The 12,365-nt window shown below is 36.4% G+C and overlaps 1 protein-coding gene across 2 annotated transcripts in view; it reads left to right on the top strand.

The window, feature by feature from the left end:
* Positions 1–1,680: 1,680 nt before the first annotated feature.
* Positions 1,681–12,365, top strand: part of LOC107752718 (syntaxin-binding protein 6-like) — a 54,925-nt gene continuing 44,240 nt past the window's right edge. Inside the window, exons 1-2 of one of the 2 annotated variants that reach the window (XM_016568742.1) lie at positions 1,681–1,758; positions 1,810–1,977. The gene's annotated coding sequence lies outside the window, so the exon portion shown is untranslated. Of the gene's footprint in view, positions 1,978–12,365 lie in introns of both variants that reach the window. The other variant, XM_016568743.1, reaches the window with a different exon arrangement.

Genomic DNA, 12,365 nt, shown 5'->3' with positions numbered 1-12,365 from the left:
CAGTTTTAACTCATGATTATTATCTTTTTAATTTTGACGTATGGTAATTTTATTCTGTTTTATAATGACAATAAATATGGCAAAACAAACTAGTTTGTCGTCTTTGTGTTCCGTGACAGAGCTTCAGCCGAAATCCTCGTCTGATTTGGAGAGACTACAAGAGCAGCAAAAAAGTCAAATCTATAAATAGCCAGTATATAATCATAATATATCATAAATGTACAGTAAGAAAATCATCATGAAGGGCAACTCGTTTTCCATTTTCATTTCATCACACTTCTTCATGTTAATGTCCAGCTGTTAGCTGCTCTCACTTGCTCCAAGTTTCAAAATAGTCGTTTTGTAAAGAAATTAATAAATGTGTACAATATTTTATTCAGCTACAAAATCAAAATGATTGCTCTTTGCATCTGTCTATGGCATAATGTACAGGAAATGTGTGCTATGTATAATGTTGTGTCTGTGTTTAATTATCACAAACTGATCTGTTGATATGGTTCATTAAGGTTTATAGCAGGTGTTAACAGTCATTAACTAAAAATCTATAAACCAATAAAGAGTTTATGGCTGTATGCATGCAGACACAGATATTAAAAGGAAATATTTGCTATACAGTACAATAAAGACTATTTAATAAACCATAAATAGTATTATTGCATTAAATATTAATTCCACGCATACAATATTCAATGCCACATGAAAACAACGTGTTGTTTCAAACTTAGTTAATCAAGCCAATCTTTGAACTAATATGGTGCGATAGCAATAGAGATGATCACTCACAAATGTTGATGTCAGTCATGATCAACTCAAATGTACATAATAATGAAATACTAAAAGATTCAAACAAAATACACTGAACAAAATTATAAACGCAACACTTTTGTTTTTGCCCCCATTTCTCATGAGCTGAACTCAAAGATCTAAGACTTTTTCTATGTACACAAAAGGCCTATTTCTCTCAAATAGTGTTCACAAATCTGTCTAAATCTGTGTTAGTGAGCACTTCTCCTTTGCCGAGATAATCCATCCACCTCACAGGTGTGGCATATCAAGATGCTGATTAGACAGCATGATTATTGCACAGGTGTGCCTTAGGCTGGCCACTGATCAACTCTATGCGAAGGAGATGTGTTGCACTGCGTGAGGCAAATGGTGGTCACACCAGATACTGACTGGTTTTCGGACCCCCCCGGACCCCCCAATACAGTAAAACTGCACATTTTAGAGTGGCCTTTTATTGTGGCCAGCCTAAGGCACACCTGTGCAATAATCATGCTGTCTAATCAGCATCTTGATATGCCACACCTGTGAGGTGGATGGTTGATCTCAATGAATTCAATAAACGCTATATTTGTTTAAGTGAGAAAATAGAATGCTAGGTCTAAATGGATATTGTCAAGACATTTGATGTTTAACCCTACTTTGCATGTTACGCTAACTTAGTTAGATTTATATAACACATAGGGTTTCTGCAAATTCGGATTAAATTCCAATTGTTCATAATAGATGGCGACTAAAACATAAATGAAATCATATTAGCCAATGAAATATGTTAGATCTTGGCACAACTAAAAAAACATTCACCATTACATTTCCTTGAAAATTCCCACAAAATAGTCTTGGTTTTCCATGATTTTGATCCCTGTCCAATAGTTCTCACTCCAAACGTCTTTATTTCTTTAAATCGTGAGCCGCGTGGAGGTGCCAGAATACTTCTGCTTTTAAGGAAGTGAAGCGCAGCAGGTAAAGCGTCGCGTCGCGTGAGCGTGTTCCGATAAAAACCGCAGCGCGTCTGATCCTCGTCAGTCACATTTCCACGCAGTCCAGCAGCTGCGGTGTGTGCTGTCGAGGCAGTGCGCACTACAGAGTGAACACTAACCACTGCAGAGCTCTGACAGGAGAAGCGCGGGTTCAAACTTGCGCAGCGGCACAGACGGAAGACTGAAGAGAGCATAACGCTGAACACAGTGAACGGTAAGAGAAACAGCAGTCTACTAGTGATGTGTGTGAGCTGTAGTGAGAGGAGGAACACTTAGAAGTCTTATGAAGATGTGAAACTCGAGTTAAGTTAGATTTTTCCTGTCAGTGTTTATTGTGACGAGAATCTCGTTGTTCAACACCGTGTGACAGAAGGCCGCTCGATTCCTCTCTTTATGAAACAAACACAATACTCTATTGTGTGTCTGGCGACAAACACGACGCTCTTTCAGTTTCTTTTGAAGGAACGAGTGAAAGCTACTCGCTGTTCAGGAGCAACTATTCGGCTTTTAGGCTGCCACACTGCTTTTACTGCTACAGCGAGTTTTATACACAAGTTATGCAAAATCACTGCTTATTTTAACCGGTGATAAGCACCAGAGGAGGAAATAACAACACACTTTTCATCAAACACTGACTTGGGCTGCGTTTCAAAATCGTGTCAGCTTTCTAGACAGCATCACTGTTGAATGAATGATTGTTAAAGCCTCAGTTAGGAAAACTCTTGGTTGCAGTTAGGTTACATCACAAGATTGAAAATTAGAAACCATATTTAAAATAAAAACATAATTTAACCAAAAAAATGTATGGCATTTACATGTTTGAAGTACTGGAAATGTTAGACAAACAATTTGTATTGTACTTCTATTTTATGTTATTTATTTATTTTGCACAAATGAAATGAGTAGTGCCTTAAAAATTATATATATATTTAAAAAAAAAAATGTAAATAATGCTTACTGAAGCCTCCGTTAATCTCAGTAGCCCCACATGACCAGTTGAATAATGTAACATTTTTTAGGATTTTTACCCAAAAAATACATTACAAAAAGTGACTTGAGGGAGAGTTGTGTCTATATTAGGCCTATAATACTCAAGTCTCTGGAAAAAAAAAATTATCACAATGATCAAATTCTGTTTTTGACAGTGAAAACCAATGTAGTGTCACTATCGGTCGAATTTAGTTGGAATCATAGTTTGGTTTGTCAGAATTAAAACTAAACAACATTGTACTGAGGTGTAACTGCAGTTATCAAAAAAGAACAGACATACATTAATATTAGTGCTGTCAAAATCCAAAATAAAAGTTTTTGTTTACATAATATATGTATGTGTGTACTGTGTATATTTATTATGTATGTATAAATACACACACATGCATGTATATATTTCAGAAAAATATGTTAGGTTTATATAAAATATATTTATTTATAATAAAAAAATTATATGAATGTAAATATTTTAAAAATATATACTGTATGTGTGTGTAACAAACAAAAACTATTATTTTGTATGCGATTACTTGTGATAAATCGTTTGACAGCACTAATTAATATACTTAAACAAATAGCATAGTTCACTTAAGAATAAAAACTCATCATTTACTCGTTCATTTCATTTGAAAATGGCAAAAGGCAACTAAAATGTATGTGCCTGACGCACCATAACGTCATTGTGCATCAAACCAGCACAGTTGAGTTTTCATTGATAAACTTTGTGTGTTGTTGATCAATGTAAATTAAAGGAATAGTTGACTCACAAATGAAATTAGCTGAAAATGTGTCTACATTTCTCCAAATCTGATGAAGACACAAACTCATCCTAATCTTGGATGGAGGGTGAGCACATTTTTAGCAAAGTAAACCACTAGATTCACACTTTTTGAATCTCATAAATTAGTTTTTGTTATGTTCACTACAAATGTAGTTCATTGTTTTGTTCTTATTTTGTTCTCCATAATCATGTCGGTTTGAGTCATACGCTTTGTTCATTTTATGTCAAAATAGAGCATAAATTCTCCCTTGTTTTGATATTTTGAATTCAAGGTCAGAATAACATTATATCTAATACAGAAGTCATCAAGTCGTTATCCAAGAAAAATACAGTTGATAGTTTCTATTTTGTCTGAACTCTGAGGTTACATTGTAAAGCAGAGAATGAAGGCAATGTGTGCTTGATGATGAAAACAAGTTGCATGCAAGAAAGTCCAGAACTATCAATCCTATTACGGTATGATTAAAACTGCTTGGCTTTTCCATTCTTTCATACAGCTCCTCGTGCTTCTGCTCTGATTTAGGGTTTATGAGGGGATTGTTCAGGAACTCTGGTCTAAATATAATGAAGCCCACACATCAGGCTTCTTGAATCATGGCTGTCTATTGGGTTCCTGGTAATAATTCTCACTTACTGCTGAATCACCCTTGTATTTATGCACCATTCCTGCCTGTGTTAAGGGTTTATTTTCCTCTCAGATGTGTTCGGTTTATCCAGAAGTATAATGTGTCACTGCAGAACATTAATGTGTTACTATATTGCAGAAATTATTTGAGCATAAATTGAGCTGCTCGACTCAACGTGACATTTATGTGGTATTTCCAATAACTCTTTAGAGAAGTAGCTGAGAAGGATTGGGAGGAAAAAGCAAAAGTGGTTTCTGAATTAGTTAAAAGGTGAAGTCTGTCATATCTGTGATGATTCGGAGCTTCCTAAACTAGGATTCACAAACTCCTGTGGGTTGATGAAAAGCTAATCACTAAATGAATCATGAAAAAAAAAAGAAAATGTATAGCAAATCGATCATTTTAAAATGAAAACAATTCAAATAAGAGATGATTATTTTTGTATCCTCCTTCCGTGAGTGAAATAACGTACTCCTGTATTGTTCCTGTTTTGAATCAGTTGTAAAGGGTTTAGTGTAGTAAGTCACAGGCCTTCAGCTTCATGTGTTTTCCTTCTTCACTCTGGATTCTGAGCTGCTTGTCATATTTTCCATTCTGTGGTGTAAAATCCTTACAGCTCCCACTTGGCTGATGGGAGACAAACAGCGCTTCAACTTCACTATCTAAGCGCTTTAACTAGACTAAAGTGTTCTGTACATGTTTGTATTTTCTCTTCATCTTGTGTTTTTTCCAACCCCAATAGGTGACTCATATTTCCTGGAGTTTTCTCTTGGTTTATTATGATTAGTTTTGAAAAGCATGGTTTCTAGGTTCAGTGGTTGCTCCAGCTTCAGTTTTCCTCTGATCCGACAGTTTTGATTTGGTGATTAACTGGTAATGGACAGCCTGTTGGTATTTTTGGTCTTCAGCCACTCCAGACACTTTATTTTACATTTATGCATTTGGGAGATGTTTTTATTAGGGATGCAGCCAATCAATTGTTTAGTGGCCGATTGTTTTAAAGCCAATGATCAGGGCCCGATCAAAAGCGGGTGGGAAAAAAAGTGTCAGACAGCAACTAATGTGTGTAGAATTTAGGGCTGTTGAAGTTAATGCAATTATAATGCATGAATGAAATCTCACTTTAATGCTTTAAAAAAATAGCACAGTTAGCACAGGCTCTTTGACCTCATGAATCACCTGTGGTTTAAACCGGGGATGCCAAGTCCACAGTTTTTCCCTTCACCAGACATTATTTGTAATACACCTTCCCATCCAGTAATCGCATAAAACTTTGTGATTTGTTACTTCTGATATGAAACAAAGTCTCAGCGGTCACATTCTGTCCATTTTATCACGAAATTCAAACATAAAAATGTTGTTTTGATGCTCTTAAATGTTTCAACTGTGGAAAAATAGAATATCTTGTGATCTGTATGTCACTTTACTTCGCATTTACCTCAGGAAAGTTATCCAATGTGCACAGTTGGTTAGTTGGATAAAAAAATACAACAACTGCTACTTATACAGAGCTGGGTAGATTACTTATAAATCGTAGTCCATTACTGATTCTAAATGACATGAAACTATAAAACTGTAGTTAGTAATGTAATCCACTACATTATACATTCACATATTTTAATCGATTTTCAACCGGCTCGCAGTTATTCGTTACATCCCTATTTTTAGGTAATGTAATCTGACTGCTTTTTGATTACATTTAGATTACTTTTGAACTACCTCTAAATAGGATAATTGTGTACCATATTGATATAAAAATACAAAGAGAAAGAAACATGAAGTGCATTAAACATTATATTAAAAGTTGGCAGATGGCATTCTGAATAATCACTATAGGTATCAGCAGAGAAATTTAGTATTGTGCATTTCTAGTTTTTATCTAAAATTACTTACATTGCATTTAAAGTATACATTTAATCAGTTCTTGCATACTCTGGAAATCAAACCCATAGTAGGGCACTATAACAAACTGTAGGAAATGAACCTTTCTGTGGATAAAATGTACTTCTTTATTTTGAATAATCGCTGGGATCAGATCATGTTCCAGAATCACACACAAGTTCTCACTTTTACATGTTATTTGAACATAAATGTGTGTTGGCAGTGTTTGTACACATCCATCCTAATGATAAAACTCCACTCAGTGGTATTTCTTAAATCTCTATAAATAATATCCTCTTTCTCAAATCAAGTCATTCTCAGATTCTTGGCTGTGTGACGTCACACAGACCCAGGCCCCTCCCACAATTGTTGATTGACGCTGGTGTTTTAGCTTAGCTCCGCCCTGAGTGAGCTGTCATCAGTCCGCCATTGTTTCACCGTTGGAGCAGATGTAGACCAGAATGACTCCTAAGCGATTGAGGTGTTCTGTTGTTGGATGTAATAATGAACATAGCAGTCGTCATTTACTCCTGACATCTGAGCCGCTGAAGACACAGAGGATTACGTTTGTTTCTGAAGGGAATGCGCCGCCCGATCTACCTAAATGTGTCTATGTTCGCGCGAATCATTTGTGATCCAGCTTCACCTACAGAAGAAGTGAGTATGAGGTTCTTTTATGAATCTTTGCAAATTACCTTTCCTAATAATGTGCTACTTAGCGAGTTCCACGGCTAAATTAAACAGTCTCATGAGGACAGCTCGTCGCCCCACGGAAGAGAGGGGCGGGGTCAGCAGAGCTCATTAGCATTTAAAGGAACATGCACTAAAACGGCTTGCTGTGAACAGAGCTGATTTTGACAAGGTAAAATAAAGTAATAAACCCAAAGAAGCCGTGGTTTACAGTGAATTTATAACAGCTAAGGGGCGTTGTTAGGCACGATGCGAAGCAGAGCGCCAAACAATGTAGTTCCTCAGAATCGGTTGTGGTTGCAACAAAGTGGTTGCCAAGCAACACACAAACGTAAACAAAGGTGTATGTTTGTAGAGTAATTTACAACAGCTTAGAACGCAGCTTAACCAATCAGCATCAAGGACCGGAACTCTCCATTTTATAAAGGGTGTTGTTTTACACTATCATTGAGAAATTTTAACCAAAGCATGTAAGAATCATATCAACTTGTGGGAAATGGGCATCCGATGACCCCTTTAATGTCAAATGAAAATCCACCTTTATGCTCAGCATGCCAGTCGTGTCCAGTATTTCTTAACATATTTTATTAAATTGTGCTCGTTTAAGTTGTCTTAGGACATCATATTATTCAGATACAAATACATACATTCAAATACATTTTTAACAGAGTCAACCCTGAATTCATATTGTGTTTTCATCTAAAGCAAACCTTAGGATGTTTTTTTTTTTGTCTTTTTTAGTATTTCAACTTACCATGAAAATAGCCAAGGAACCTGGCATAGTTTTAAATCACCAGCAAACCAACATCAAAACCAGCTTGTGATGACATAAAGATGCTGAATTACTAAGATACTAGGATATCAGTCTTTGAGCAGAAGTGTATGTGGCATAAGTACAAGTCAAGAGCACAAACCCACTTTTGTTGTTACAGTTATCAGGATTTAATACACGCAGTGAAAAATTAGCAATGAAGAGGTGTGGCTGACCTTATTGCATATGCAATTGTAGGAGTTTTACTTTCAGAAGAAACATTTATGGGAGTATTTAAATGAATCACACAACATGATTTACTAAGGTTTGCTGTAGTCAGTTTACTGGTATTTGCACCAATTATGTAATCCCCCAAACTAGCATTTCTTAACTCAGTTTGCACCTGTGTTGTTAGATTACACACACATTGATGATTGATTAGAAATTATCTGACTGTGCCAGTGTCACCCGCAGGACTATCCACACTCTAAAAAATGCTGGGTTAAACATTTAACCCAACTGCTGGGTCAAAAGAACCCAATCGCTGGGTTTGTCCATATTTTACCCAATGCTGGGTTGTATTTAACCCAGCATTTTTTAGAGTTGTGTTCTCATTAATTTGCCCTGTTTAGTAAATCTGGCTCTATGCAGTGTGACAGAGTGTTTGCTGGATAGTAATGCATGTGTTTTGAGGGTGTGCAGAGAACCGGGCCAGTTTGACATCAAGTGGAAAAACGGCAAATTGGATATTTCTGAAAGCCATTTGTCTCTCATTTAGGTGAGACAACAGCGTGCCAAGAAGACAACCGCAGCACTGACCTTTTGATGACAAATAAAAGCATGGCCTCCAGGCCTGATGTTTGCTAACAGCAGCTTTGTGCCACTTCTCAGGCATTGTTACTGTAACTATGGCTCTTTGTTCTGTTATACAAGCGATCATGAATGTGTGCAGCCTCCCATATGCCAGCTCACAATGACTGTTGACAGGCAGAGATCGCTTGTATGCCGCTGTCATCCGTGTGTCCTCAGGCTTCGGCACGAGTTTGCGAGTAGGTCTGGGCTTGGTTCTTAAAGGTTTTTGAAGATAGCTGTCTGTCTTAACTCTTTCTTTTTGTAACATTAGGTCAGTATTCAGAACTTAGTTCTGGTCCATTTTTGTATAACATCATAATGTTTCTGCTAAGTTACTTTTCAAAACAAAAACAAGTGTCATTTATAATATGTTCTATGCTCATACATTAAAAATGCAAGAACAGTAACAGTTGCAACATGCAGCTTTTGTTTGTCTACTCAATTCTCCAATAATAACTGTTTTAAATGAACTCATCTCTCTGTAGACCAGAAAAAATGGAAAAATAGTGATGTTACTGCTGTTTTGGCCATTGCTTTATATTGATGAAATATCTAACTCAGTGATCCACTGAAGAGCCATTATCAGGTTTTACTGGCTCATGTATGCACACCTCCCATTTATCCGAATGATTGAAGTATGATGGCAGATGAGCACTGTCCTAAACGCAGAGAGCCCCTCGCTGTCTGTTGACTTAGGCGGCTTCCTTCTGTTTGGAAATGTTCTTCATCTCATTTAGAGCTCCTCATAAGTCTCCATTGACAGCAGTACTTTATTGTTTTGCCACCCACATTTTGGGTGGCAATTTTTTTTTGTCACATTTTTTTTAGTAAGCCACAGCAGTTCTCAGGACTTACCTATAGTCTTCTGTTGACTGTTAAACCTGTTTTCCTGCAGGTGTTTAGGTAAAAGAAGGAAGTTCATTGAACTTATTTTTTTAAACAAACACCCAAGAACATTTGGAATTGCACAAATGAAAAGTAAGGTGAACCAGTGGCTCTTTTGTGTTCTTAAAGCACATTTTAAGTGAACTCTGCACTGTGGTGTGAACCTGCGATAATTTGGATTACATTTAGAGAATTCACATATAAGAAAAAATTCTGCTGCATGCAAGTAATAGCTTTGTGTGTTGCTTGGCAACCACTTTATTGCAATCACAACTGTTTCTGAGGAACTACATTGTTTGGTGGAAGAATAATGTTTTTATTAATACCATTACATTTTATTTGCTTTGTTTTATTTTGTGAAGCCTTGCTACATATATGGAATAACCGTTTTATAAAAGCAATAAGCCCCGTGAAGCCGTGGTTTACAGTGAATTTATAACAGCTAAGGGGCGTTGTTAGGCACGATGCGAAGCAGAGCGCCAAACAATGTAGTTCCTCAGAATCGGTTGTGGTTGCAACAAAGTGGTTGCCAAGCAACACACAAACGTAAACAAAGGTGTATGTTTGTAGAGTAATTTACAACAGCTTAGAACGCAGCTTAACCAATCAGCATCAAGGACCGGAACTCTCCATTTTATAAAGGGTGTTGTTTTACACTATCATTGAGAAATTTTAACCAAAGCATGTAAGAATCATATCAACTTGTGGGAAATGGGCATCCGATGACCCCTTTAATGTCAAATGAAAATCCACCTTTATGCTTATCATGCCAGTCGTGTCCAGTATTTCTTAACATATTTTATTAAATTGTGCTCGTTTAAGTTGTCTTAGGACATCATATTATTCAGATACAAATACATACATTCAAATACATTTTTAACAGAGTCAACCCTGAATTCATATTGTGTTTTCATCTAAAGCAAACCTTAGGATGTTTTTTTTTTTGTCTTTTTTAGTATTTCAACTTACCATGAAAATAGCCAAGGAACCTGGCATAGTTTTAAATCACCAGCAAACCAACATCAAAACCAGCTTGTGATGACATAAAGATGCTGAATTACTAAGATACTAGGATATCAGTCTTTGAGCAGAAGTGTATGTGGCATAAGTACAAGTCAAGAGCACAAACCCACTTTTGTTGTTACAGTTATCAGGATTTAATACACGCAGTGAAAAATTAGCAATGAAGAGGTGTGGCTGACCTTATTGCATATGCAATTGTAGGAGTTTTACTTTCAGAAGAAACATTTATGGGAGTATTTAAATGAATCACACAACATGATTTACTAAGGTTTGCTGTAGTCAGTTTACTGGTATTTGCACCAATTATGTAATCCCCCAAACTAGCATTTCTTAACTCAGTTTGCACCTGTGTTGTTAGATTACACACACATTGATGATTGATTAGAAATTATCTGACTGTGCCAGTGTCACCCGCAGGACTATCCACACTCTAAAAAATGCTGGGTTAAACATTTAACCCAACTGCTGGGTCAAAAGAACCCAATCGCTGGGTTTGTCCATATTTTACCCAATGCTGGGTTGTATTTAACCCAGCATTTTTTAGAGTTGTGTTCTCATTAATTTGCCCTGTTTAGTAAATCTGGCTCTATGCAGTGTGACAGAGTGTTTGCTGGATAGTAATGCATGTGTTTTGAGGGTGTGCAGAGAACCGGGCCAGTTTGACATCAAGTGGAAAAACGGCAAATTGGATATTTCTGAAAGCCATTTGTCTCTCATTTAGGTGAGACAACAGCGTGCCAAGAAGACAACCGCAGCACTGACCTTTTGATGACAAATAAAAGCATGGCCTCCAGGCCTGATGTTTGCTAACAGCAGCTTTGTGCCACTTCTCAGGCCTTGTTACTGTAACTATGGCTCTTTGTTCTGGTATACAAGCGATCATGAATGTGTGCAGCCTCCCATATGCCAGCTCACAATGACTGTTGACAGGCAGAGATCGCTTGTATGCCGCTGTCATCCGTGTGTCCTCAGGCTTCGGCACGAGTTTGCGAGTAGGTCTGGGCTTGGTTCTTAAAGGTTTTTGAAGATAGCTGTCTGTCTTAACTCTTTCTTTTTGTAACATTAGGTCAGTATTCAGAACTTAGTTCTGGTCCATTTTTGTATAACATCATAATGTTTCTGCTAAGTTACTTTTCAAAACAAAAACAAGTGTCATTTATAATATGTTCTATGCTCATACATTAAAAATGCAAGAACAGTAACAGTTGCAACATGCAGCTTTTGTTTGTCTACTCTCCAATAATAAGTGTTTTAAATGAACTGGAGTCTGGTCTGACTCGATATTTTGCTCATCTCGCTCTTGACCAGAAAGAGGAAAAATAGTGATATTACTGCTGATTTGGCCATTCCTTTATATTGATTAAATATCCAGCTCAACTTTTTTTTCTTTTGTAAGCTACAGCAGTTCTATACTTACCTATAGTCTTCTATTGGCTGTGTTAAACCTGTTTTCCTGCAGGTGTTCAGGTGAAAGAAGGAAGTTCATTGAACTTTTTGAAACAAACACCCAAAAATATTTGGAAATGTACAAATGAAAAGTAAGGTGAACCAGTGGCACTTTTGTATTCTTAATGCACATTTTAGGTGAACTGCGCTTTGGTATGAACCTGAAATAATTGGAGTGCATTTGGATAATTCACATATAAGCAGGGGTGCACAAGATTTTCAGTCTGGTTCTCATGACAGCACCTGGAGATTTGAGTTGGTGCTCACACTGTACTTAGTGTGACCAATTAAATATTACTATAGAAAATCATTAATGATAGTAATAATAGCGTTATTGCACTTTATTCACTTGGTTTATTTCTAAAATAATAAACAAAGTAATAAATAAAGTGTAACAATACTATTATATTTTTATATAAAAAGGAGTATTAAATAAAAATACAATTATTTTACTGTACACTTTAAAAATACAATGCTAATATTTACTTTTTTTTAATGTGAATTTTCAAACATTTCAAACCTAAAATCAGCAAGCTTTTATTTTGGCGGGTTGCCAGCAAGTAAGTATATGCACTTCGAATGGAAATCTTACACACAGGGATTGAAATTAACTTTTTCACTCACCAGCCAATTTGGCTACTAAATTTTTAAGTAACCGGCCATTCATATCGTCTACT

This window comes from Sinocyclocheilus rhinocerous, unplaced genomic scaffold (assembly GCF_001515625.1).
Source record: "Sinocyclocheilus rhinocerous isolate Xijiao unplaced genomic scaffold, SAMN03320098_v1.1 scaffold321, whole genome shotgun sequence".
NCBI classification, from domain to species: Eukaryota; Metazoa; Chordata; class Actinopteri; order Cypriniformes; family Cyprinidae; genus Sinocyclocheilus; species Sinocyclocheilus rhinocerous.
The sequence above is the reverse complement of the archived record's forward strand: the minus strand, read 5'-3'. Positions and strand labels throughout refer to the sequence as shown.